Source organism: Heteronotia binoei, chromosome 14 (genome assembly GCF_032191835.1).
Source record: "Heteronotia binoei isolate CCM8104 ecotype False Entrance Well chromosome 14, APGP_CSIRO_Hbin_v1, whole genome shotgun sequence".
Lineage (NCBI taxonomy): Eukaryota > Metazoa > Chordata > Lepidosauria > Squamata > Gekkonidae > Heteronotia > Heteronotia binoei.
In genome coordinates, this window is record NC_083236.1 from 38,619,020 (window position 1) to 38,629,833 (window position 10,814).

The 10,814-nt window shown below is 43.6% G+C and overlaps 1 pseudogene; it reads left to right on the plus strand.

Moving 5' to 3' along the window:
• Nucleotides 1–5,260: 5,260 nt before the first annotated feature.
• On the plus strand, nucleotides 5,261–5,905 carry LOC132582673 (membrane protein BRI3-like; annotated as a pseudogene).
• The last annotated feature ends 4,909 nt before the right edge of the window (nucleotides 5,906–10,814 follow it).

Sequence of the window (10,814 nt, forward strand, 5' to 3'; positions counted from 1 at the left end):
GGCCCATAGCTGTGAGAGGGCTCTCACCAGGCAATACTCCCTCCCCAATATGTCCAGCCTTGTCTTCTCTGGTAGGAGACACAGAAAAAAAAACCCTTTTGTAGGTAAAAGCTGTTTTCTTTTCCCTGCTAGCTGTCTGGAGTTGTGAACTGACCATCATTGTCTGGCCAGGAAGGTCATTACCATTTCTAAAATGTTGTTGGGGTGAAAAGAATTCACTACCTGGAGGTGTGAATTGACCATTTAATTGTCTCTGTCCAGGCTGATCATTTCTAAAGAGTTGTTGGGTGAGGCTAGAGACTATAAGAAAATCTTTTTTAAATAAATAAATAAATAAATATGAAGGTGACAATTTTGAACAATGCAAACCTCTGAAGTGCTCCGCAAGTAAAGTTAATATGGAGTTTTCTATAAATGATACACATGTCAACTGCTCAGTCAAAAGAAAACAAGAGCAGCTTCTCCATTCCTTTGCACAGCCTGATCTGCTTAGCAGGTTTCCTCAGAAGTAAGCTCCATTGTGCTAAATTGCCCCCTGCCTGCCCCCTCCAGAAAAATTCCTGCCTACGGCATTGCCTTCACCCCCAAACTATCACCTAAATTGGAGAAGATATTATTTGTCATGTAATGTATATCCTATTAATTTTCAAGGGGAGGAGAAGAAATTATGTTAATATTGCTAACAAGGGAGAGGCTGTTGCACATTTTTTACCATGAGTTCTCAATTTTACAGTAATTCCAACTTTTCCATCATTGTCACCATATTGTTTTTGACATTATATGCCTCGGTAAGCAACTGTTTTCTCATTTCCATTTCATTAGAACAGATGACCGTTTCTTCTCACAGGAGCCTAAAAACCATGCTCTTCTTCTAACACAGGAGATATGTTTATTTTTCTTTAACGAAATCATCCTGTTTGAAACTCGAGGCTGTATCCCCTCTTGAGGAATTCTATATCAACAATTCGGATATTTATATCATTTGGCAGTAACTCAGATGTTTATAGTGCCCCATCCTTTAAAATGTTGTTATTTTAATGATCATAAATATCATTTTCAATGGGATTGTCTGTTCTTTTCTGGGTGGTTCTTATTTTACCACCTGCCTTTGTGACAACTTAGGCAGATAAAAGAGGTAATTACATATTCTGCCCTCATACAGAGTCATGAGGGGAATGTTAACAAAGGAACAATATCTGTGCATTTGCTTTGAATCAGATCTTGCCTGAAGCTGATTTTCTTCTCCCTGTTTTGAGTATGGATCACTAAAGAACAAGATGGTATGCTGTAATGAAAATCAGAGAGAGCCCTCAGGAGAACCCAGTCATGTTCTTACTTTCCCTGAATTTCCCAAGAGCTGCAAACAAGTTCTAAAATCTGACTGTGTTATTTAGTTACTATTACAAGTGTAATGTACAGGTTAAGAATATGGAATGATCAAGGCACTGGCAGTTCTTGAGTGTCCTGTTAGGGAAGAGGAGACATATATCTTATTCTCTCATCCCTGTCCTAAAACGCAGGTCATTTTCAAAATTCTCCCCACTGGAATTTATCCACAGACTCTGGCATTTTAAATTGCCTTGTTCATTCCGAAGAAGAAACCATATATAACAGTTGTGATTTGCAGAGTTCCTCTTGGGGTTGTCACAGTGCCCACTAGACTGTTTCATGGGGCCCATTTGATCCTTGAATACCAAGATTTTGTATGGGATAGAAAATAGGAACCTTCAAGTGGTTTCCTCATCCTTGATCAACTAGCAATGTATTGAGCTTATCCTAGGCAGACATGCCACTGACATGCACTTCCATCTAGGTCACTGACATGTTTCTTATTTCAACAAAATTTGAGTCCAGTTGCACCTTAAAGACCAATATAACTTCCTAAAGTATAAACTTCCATGAGTCAAGGTTTATTCTTGGCCCCCGAAGTATGACCTCGTTTGCAAGCCTGGCAATATGGCTCTTTCTTACACTTGTAACTTTATTCAGAACTTCAACATGCAATAAGCAAGCTCAATGTCCAGATGAATCTTACAGTTCCTATGATGAATATACTGGATTAGAAATAGTAAAATAATTAGAGTTTAGCAGGATGCAGGTGAAAAGCAGAAGTTTCCAAGAAGAATCTGGTGGAAAAGCACGGCTTTTCCTCCAGTGTGTGTGTAATTACCTCCTGGGGAAACAGTAACGAAGAAGGAAAAAGAACAGTCCAAGGGTGAGGAGGAAACAGTGTCACATGGCATACTGCTGCAACAGGCAACCAAGCTATCAAATACCTGTTCTTAAAAACACACTAAATGTTTACAGAAGATCTACTAAGAACAGCCCTACAGGGCAGCAAAAGGCTCACTTTGTCAGATTTTCTTTTGCCTTCTTGGTGAGGGGTAGTCTTCACTCAGAGCAACCAGGAGGCATCACCTTTATATCTGGAGAGTGTCTATTTTTAAGCAGCGGCCTACACTGTGGAAGAACAAGTGGCTTCAGAGAGACCTCGTTCTCCCTATTCATTGTCCACCAGCTTGCTGAGGGCCAGTGAGAGAATTATTTTAAAAATGGTGCTGTGTTGGTAGTACAGCATCACTTTTGGAGAATACCCAGAAATGACATGTCATTCAATGTTCTAGGCTTTGAGCAAAACACTATGGATGCCATTCCCCCTGCCCCCCACCAGCCCCAGCTGGTTCCCCTAGCTGTTTTGTAGACCCTTTCAAACATTTACAATTTCCCCCCTTTTGGATGACTGTGATTGACCTTGTTCTGTGACAGCCATTTTTTGAGTGGCCCCATTCTATGTCAGCCATTTTGTGGTGTCTGCTATGCATGCTCTTGATTCCAAAAGTGTCCACAGTCTTAGCACATCTAACAACCTCTGCATTAGGGGATTTTGATGCAATCACACACACGCTTACATTAGGTTTCCTTTTGTTTGTTGTTGTGTAAGCCACAGCCACAATAAATCAGTAGCTTGGAATTATTTATGTAGGAGATTTCTATGCTGCCTCTTCTGCTTGAGGTGGATCAGAAATAAAAATAATGCCATTAAACTATAGAAACAATAGCATAAATTGTCAGCATTAAACCAAGTCAGTGAATATCTAGGCATTGGGCATAAACACATAATAAGAAAACCATTGAACATCAATAATACAGTCCTCTGGCTAGAAACAGATAATAAAACAACCAAAATGGACAAACTGGCTAAAACTAAATGCTTTGCTCTAGCACCTAAAATACAGTAAAGTAGATGTAGGGCATAGAACAGCAGTTGAAGAATTTTTTTAAAAAAATATTTTTAAAAAATATTTTTTACTTTACTGTAGAGTTTTCAGTGATTCCTAGAGCTACCCCATGTGACCATGTCACTTCCAGGTTTTCCCCATATGTGATCTCATGATGCAGCCACTGTCACCCCCCCCCCCCCCCACACACACACATTTACCCAATCCAACTTTCTTGCTGGCAACCCTAGGTAGGTGCAAGATAAGTGGCAGAGGAGGAGGTCATTCCAAAGATGGAGCACCACCACTGAAAATACTCTGTCTCTGTTTTCCCCAAACCTGTGTTTAACTACTTGTGTCTTTCTTACAACCCCTCTGAAATGATTTCAAGCAGGAACCTTCCTCACATTTTCTAAGAGACTGTTTTACAACTTAGGTGACATAACAGAAGATGTCCAGTAATGGTTTGTGGTCTGTAGGCACTCTCTAACAGGAGAAGTCAACAAGAAGGAGCCACTGTGAAGAATGGAGCTGCTGCACAGACTCATACAGAGATGGAAACTCCATTGAAAACTTTTTTTTGTATTTTTTGTGCGTGCACAAACACATGGAAGTCATGACGACGTCTGGTGACTGATCCCTACTTAGGCCTGGAGGATATTCAGAGAGGTAGCGTAATTAAACCTGCTCCTGTCCTCCCAACTTTGTACTTCAAGAAGGTCTCCCCATCCAAGTACTAACCTGAGTCGACCCTGCTTAGCTCTGAGATCTAATATCAGATTGGATAGATGAAAACATCTATTTTAAGAGGCTTCAGAATTGCCCTTTTAGGATAAAGAAATAGTGTTCAGACCCCAAACAAATACTCCAAGGCATTTCATGCGAGATTTGTATGTGTGTGTGTGTGTGTGTGTGTGTGTGTTGTAAAGCTGAGAATGAACTGGAATCTTGAGAAACCCTTGAATTACAAAGCATTGTCACAAAGTATGTATTACAATCAGTTTCTCTCACACAAATCCATGTATTTATTCTGGCCTCATGTCCTGCTTTGGAGAAAAAAGAAACAAACATTTTTAAAATGGCACATTGATGTCTTCCCTTAGTGAGGGTTTTGACAGTTAGAGAACTGCGGACTTCTTTTCACCCTTGATCAATACAGCATGCTTCTCCCTGTGGGTGACAGTTTCTTGAAGGCAGCCTGCATCACAATTTATAGTGACGCATTGAGTGCCACTGGAAGAACACAAGCTGTCAGACAGTTATATTGTCATTCCCAGGCCTCAATTTGGGCAGGAGCTCACAGGAGCAGAGTTCCAGAACCTCTAAATTTTATTGTGCTCTTTCTTTGTTACTCCACCCAAAATACTTGCTTCTAGGCTCCATTGTTCAAACCTCTGTGAGAATTTTGTTGAACTGTAGGATGTGACAAACTTTTTAATATTTCCCCCCCACAAAAAATGGGGAAATAACCAAGGGTGAGGTCACACTTACATTAAATCCATCAGCAACCCATCTTTAAAGCGCCGTTATTTCGTATGTCAGATAATCCGCCACATCCTGTTTCCCGATCAGACAGCTGCTGTTCCTTTACTGTTCCGATGGTATGCCGTGTTGATCCCGTCCCCTGCTCGATCACACAGCGCCCTCCGGAACTTCTTTCAGATGGCGGCAATCCGCATTAGCGCAGGCGCAGTGCTGGGCTAACAGAGGGTGTGTTTCTGCTGAGAGCATGCGCGTTTGCAGTAGCGGGGTTTCCGGCTATTTAAACCTTTTTTTTTTTTGTTTCCCCGGCAGCTCTATCGATATATCGTTGTGTCGAATTAGCGTTGCCTCTGCCTTGCGGGGCGTGTGCGGGGTGGGATCTTTTTGCAAGCGCCGGTTATTATTTTATTTTATTTTATTTTGCAAGCTCTCCAGCTCTAGCGCTGCTCCCTGGGCGCCTCCTGCCTTTCCTCCCGTTGCAAAAGCCGGGTGCAAAAAGTTGGCTCAGCAACGTTTGCCGATTCTCTGGCTTGGGGAGGGCGGCTCGCCCTGCCTGAGCAATGGACAATAAGCCCCTCTTGCAAGACAGACCCCCCGCCTACAGTCCGGCCGCCCAGGGAGGCGGCTACGAGTATGGGCAGCAGGGGGGCTACGGGACCATCCCTTCAGTCCAGCCGGGCTTTCAGCTGCTGCCCTACACGTACCCCACGGGGTCCCCCGCAGCCTACGCTGTTCCTCCTGCTGCTTCTCCGCATGCCTACCCCAACACCACCTACACGATAATCCAACAACCTACAACCACTACCTCGGTTGTAGTAGTAGGTGGTGCCAGCATGCAGAGTCGGAGTCCTGGAAGACACACTTTCACCTGTCTCGGCGTCTTTTGCGCGATTGCCTTTTTCCCTATCGGAATTCTTTTCTGCCTTGCGTTGAGGCAACGGAGATGCCCTAACTGCGGGGCGACGTTTGGTTAAGGGCTCCATCGACGACACAGACGCACAGAGGCTTTTGGGGAGCAGTAACTGTATTGTAGAACCTTTTCTCCCTCCCTGCCCCCCCCCCAATGTAAATGCCATGTACAATCACGTTGATGCTTCAGAGCTGATTTTGTATAAGTGTGACGAAGTGAAATCTTTTGCATGCAAAAGCTGTTCCAGGGGCATGTCTAATGCAGGGCGCGAAATCCTTACCCGGCTTCTTGTTTAAATGCACCTTTTGAAAAAATTTAAATAAAAATGGCTCTTTTTTTTTTTTTTGCACTACTTTTCAGAAAAGATCGCCTCACATGCTGGAAATCTCGATACTCGCATATCGAGATTTCGATATATCGCTATTACGCAATAAACTAAAATATATATAAAAAAAAGGCCGGGCACGCACGTTTCGGAAGCCCCCCCCCCAATTAAGCTTAGGAATACAGCCGCTAATAAGCAATTTTTTCGAGTTCCTTCCTTCGATGGCGCAGTGATATGCATTTTGTTTGTGGCGGGAAGCTGGAAGCGGGAAGCGCTGCTGTGACTCAGCAACGATTGCCCGTTCAGATGCTCCAGAGCGCTCAGGAAGCGCTCAGGAAGCGTCTTGTTCCGGATTAAAAGCAGTAGCAAATTAATCCGCGAGCAAGGCGCATCAGCGTGGAACGGGCACGGGCTAAGCACGCTTCACAGATGTGGACGTGTGAACGTCCGGGTAAAATCCGACATGCTTGCGGGCTCAACTCATGCCCGTAGCGGGGTTTTTTGGACGTCTGACCGCACCCCAAAACATATAAAGTCTTCCTCATGCCACTGTGGCCACATAGAAAGTAATTTAAAAAGTCTGAAGGGAGTAAGGTTTTATTATGGCAATTATAACTCAAGAAGCATTTTAAGGTAGATGCTGAGCTGATATAATTTAGTACACCTTCTGGTGGTGTCAGGAGTGGTGTCATATGCAAGTGAGTTGGGCTAATGAGCTCCAGCACCTCTTTTTCTACAAAATGACCCCTGGTCATTTCATTTGTTTAAATCAACTTTTTAGGGTGACCCCCATTGAGTTTTAATTCAGCAAGGCTGATGATTGCCAACTCTCCCTTGAGAAATTCCTGGAGATTTGAGGATGGTGCCTGGGGAGGCACAGAGCTTTGTGGGGGAGCTCAACAGGGATGTGGTGTTGCAGAGTCTGCCCTCCAAAGCTGCCGTTTTCTCCAAGGGAACTGATCTCTGTAGTCTGGAGATGAGTTGTATTTCTGAGGAATTATTTTATCCTCACAACAATCCTGTGAGGTTGGGCTGAGAGTGTGACTGGCCTAAAGTCACCCAGTAAGCTTTCATGGCATGACTGGGGATTTGAACCGGGGTGTCCCAGATACTAATCTGACACTCTTAAACCACTACACTGGGCTGGATCCATTCTTCCTTTTCATTCACAGTATTTTAGAGAAAGGAATTCTTCTGTTAAAGTGGTGCCCACTACAAGATAAAATTAGAGTGCATGTGTATGTGTATATGGAAACTGGATAAAAAGGATTTCTGAAATAAATTTGGGAGTGACAACCTTTTGTGATTTCCTGTTTAGGGTTTCTTCACAGTCTAAATGAATGCTGCATTCACACTTTCATTTTTAATTGTATAGCTTTTTAATTAAAACATGTGTTTGGCTCATTTGCACATGCAAATCATCACTTGGTATTGGAGTCACCAAGTGATGAATGTGCATCCTTTTTCATGCCTTAAGCCATACTGGGAATCTTTCAGCAAATCTTCAATTTTCCCCCCAGAACTTATATTTATACTGCTCTCTTCCAGTTAAAGAGTTCACGCCGGTTAGCATATGGTTCCCAGATGGTGTCCTATTTGGGGGGTTTATGGGGCCATACTAGTTCAGCTCCAGCTCCAGAACTTTGTGTCATGCCTTCAGACCATGCTCTGGGAATATTGGGGGTGGGGAGTGTAAAATTTGGAGGAGATCAACATCTGAGGTAGAAAATGTGGAAATTTATTATCTGTAAAAACTGCAGCCAGAGCACAATTTGTGTGTGAATTGTGCTGCATTCTCGGTGGATAAAGACAGTAGATGCTATATTAAGGCAACCAGGGTTTATAACTGAAGATAGCTTCTAGCTAGGTAAAGCAAAAACCCTTTCACTTGTCCTGCATCACCTCACAGAGCTGGATTATGATTGTACAGTGATTCACTCTCACAGAGTCTGCTTGAGTAATTTCTTTGGTATTTTACCTCTTCAGACACTGCCGTATACATAAGATACCAAATGGCTTCCCACCTTGTTAAGGCATTCGCTTTAGCCTGCCTTCATGCCATCGCCTCTGAAGAATTACAGGGCAGATTTCATCATATTCCATATTCAGATTGCCTCTGCCCTTGTGGTAAGGGTAAAATCAACAGGCAGTCATTCATTTCTTCCTATCACGTCTCTCTCTCCAGGTCTCAGATTCAACAGGAGCTCACAGGAGTGCATCTCCTGAACCTTTCTGATGCCCCCCTCCCTCTCCTGTCCATTGAATAGGTGAGCTGCATAACAATCCCTGGATTAGGAGAGTGGGCAGCCAGCCAGTTCCCAGGAGCTTTGCAGCCCTCATTAACCCCTGGAGAAGCCTGCACCACTCTTTCCTCACTTCTTATGTGATTTTGGGTGGCAGGTGGCTTCCTGGCCTTTTGATTGGGGGTGTGTGTGGCCCAGGAGAGCCCCAGGTGATCTCTAGCTAGCACACTCACCTGGGGCTCTCTTTTCTTGTGTCAGGTTGCTTTTGGCTGGTGGGGTGTGCGTGGCATATGTGAATGAGTTATGCTGATGAGTTCCACCACCTATTTTTCTACAAAAGACCCCCCCCCCCCCTCGGAAGTGTGTGTGCACATGAAAGCTCATACCTTGAATAAAACTTTGTTGGTTTTAAAGGTGCCACTGGACTCTAAAATATTAGAATGTTGCTCCTCCCCCTCTGTTTTTAGGAACCATTGGCTCTCACTGCTTTTAACATGCTCATCATTTAATAAACTTCAAGGGAATAATATTATCTATCTGGTGCTAGACAGTCACTGAAACACAACCTACCTGGTTGCCAAATTTACCTCTAACATATTTACCTTTAGTAAAAAATTGTATTTTTTTTAGTCACTGTTCAAGATCATCTGAACATAGGAGCTCTGAAAAGGAAAGTAAGCTGCATGAATCCAGAAAGGAAGTTTGACAATGGGAGTTTTCGCACAGAGCTTACCCCGGAGCGACGTCCCTCTTCACCGCGCAGTGTCTGCGCGGATTTCACACCAACTGCTCCGCAGAACCAGGAAGAGCCGCGAAGAGCCGTGGCTTTTGCGTCGCTAATGTAAACTGGTTTTTAGCGGTTTACATTTGTGACGCAAAAGGTTCGGCACTTCGCGGCTCTTCCTGGTTCTCTGGAGCAGTTGGTGCGAAATCCGCGCAGATGCTGCGCAGTGAAGAGGGACGTCGCTCTGGGGGTAAGCTCTGTGCAAAAACGCCCAATGTGAACTCAAGATACTTCTAGATGGCTGAGCAAAGTTTGTCAGTTTATGTCATGCAATAACTGGGCAGTGATATACTCTGCAGTGCCCTAAAGATCAAGATTGAAAATTAGGAGGCCCATGGAGTTATAGTAAGAGTTAACTTCTAGAACTTCCTTTTGTTGTTGCTGTTGTTGTTATGGGCTCTTTTTACATTGGCACTTTTTACATTACCAGATGTTATTCGTTGTTGGCCTGTTGTCAAGTAAAGTGATACAGGGAAAGGGGCTTCATAGTGAATTCCCTTCCGTTAATGAGCTGTCTCTGAAGTGCTATGGTCATTTCAAGCACTGCCACTTTCCCCCCTGCCCCTTTTTGCCATGCAATCTTCGATATTTTTTTAAAAAAAACATTCTATGGTGAGAGCTAGAGCTAATCCGCTATAGCACTTCAGTGCCTGCATCAAAACTTCAATGCTATAGCATTTTAGCACTATAGCGTTCACCTTAGAATTAAAAAAAAATCCAAGGAAGATTGTATAGTGAAAAAGGAGTGGGTCAGGGTTTTTTTTTTCTGGGGGAATGCAGTGGAATGGAGTTCCAGAACCTCTTTGTGGGGGGAAAAATTCTCAAAAAATGTTTAAAAGTTCATGAGGGGCACCTATGTGTTCCTTCTTGAGAGTTTTGGCACCTCTTTTCTTCAGGAAAAAAAGCCCTGGCGGAGGAAAAAGCAACACTGTAGGAAGTGCTATGGGCATTTTAAACAGCAGCAATTCAGAAGCAAAGTGAAGGGCTTGAAAATGGGAAAAAGCAGTTTCCCTCAGAATGCTTTGCTGACCCAATGCAAGTGGTTTTGTATAAACAGGTAATTCTGCTAGCAGCAAGTTACTAAAGTGGGTTGTTCTGAAATAGGATTGCCAGCCTCCAGGTAGGGTCTGGAGATCTTCCACTTTTACAATTGATCTCCAGCTGTCAGAGATCAGCTCTCCTGGAGAAAATGGCAACTTTGAAGGGTGGACTGTATGGCACTGTACCCTATTGAAGCCCCTCCCCTCCCCAAACCCTGCCCTCTCCCTCCCCCAGATCCATCCACAAAGTCTCCAGGTATTTTCCAACACAGACCTGGCAACCCTAGTCAGAAATGACAGGAAAAAAATCCATAAGCAACCAGTTACTAAAATGGCATACAAAAGCAGTTTGAAAAAAGGCATTGTGTTTTTGTCCTTCGAGCCATAATAGAGTGGATTTAGGGAAGCCAGCCTCCAGGTGGGACCTTAGATTCCCTCAGAATTACAGCTCATCTCCAGACTACAGAGATAAGTTCCCCTAGAGAAAATGGATGCTTTGGAAGGTGGACTCTATGGCATTGTACCCCACTGAGATCTCTGTCCTCCCCAGGTTCCATCCCCAAATCTCAAAATCAAAGTCAAAAAAATCTTTCAGTATACAGGGCAAAGATGCTGATTTACCAGTTTGAAGAATAAATCTTTTACTACATGTGGCCTCTCTCAGCACCCAGTTTCTGATTCCAGGTCAACTGCATCCTCCATGAGCTGGAATGATCATCCAGGTGAACATGTGTGTTCTGGACACCATTGTATGATTCAGAAACAAGCTCCAGCTTTATTCCCACACCAATATTCCAAGGTGGCCCAGGAGA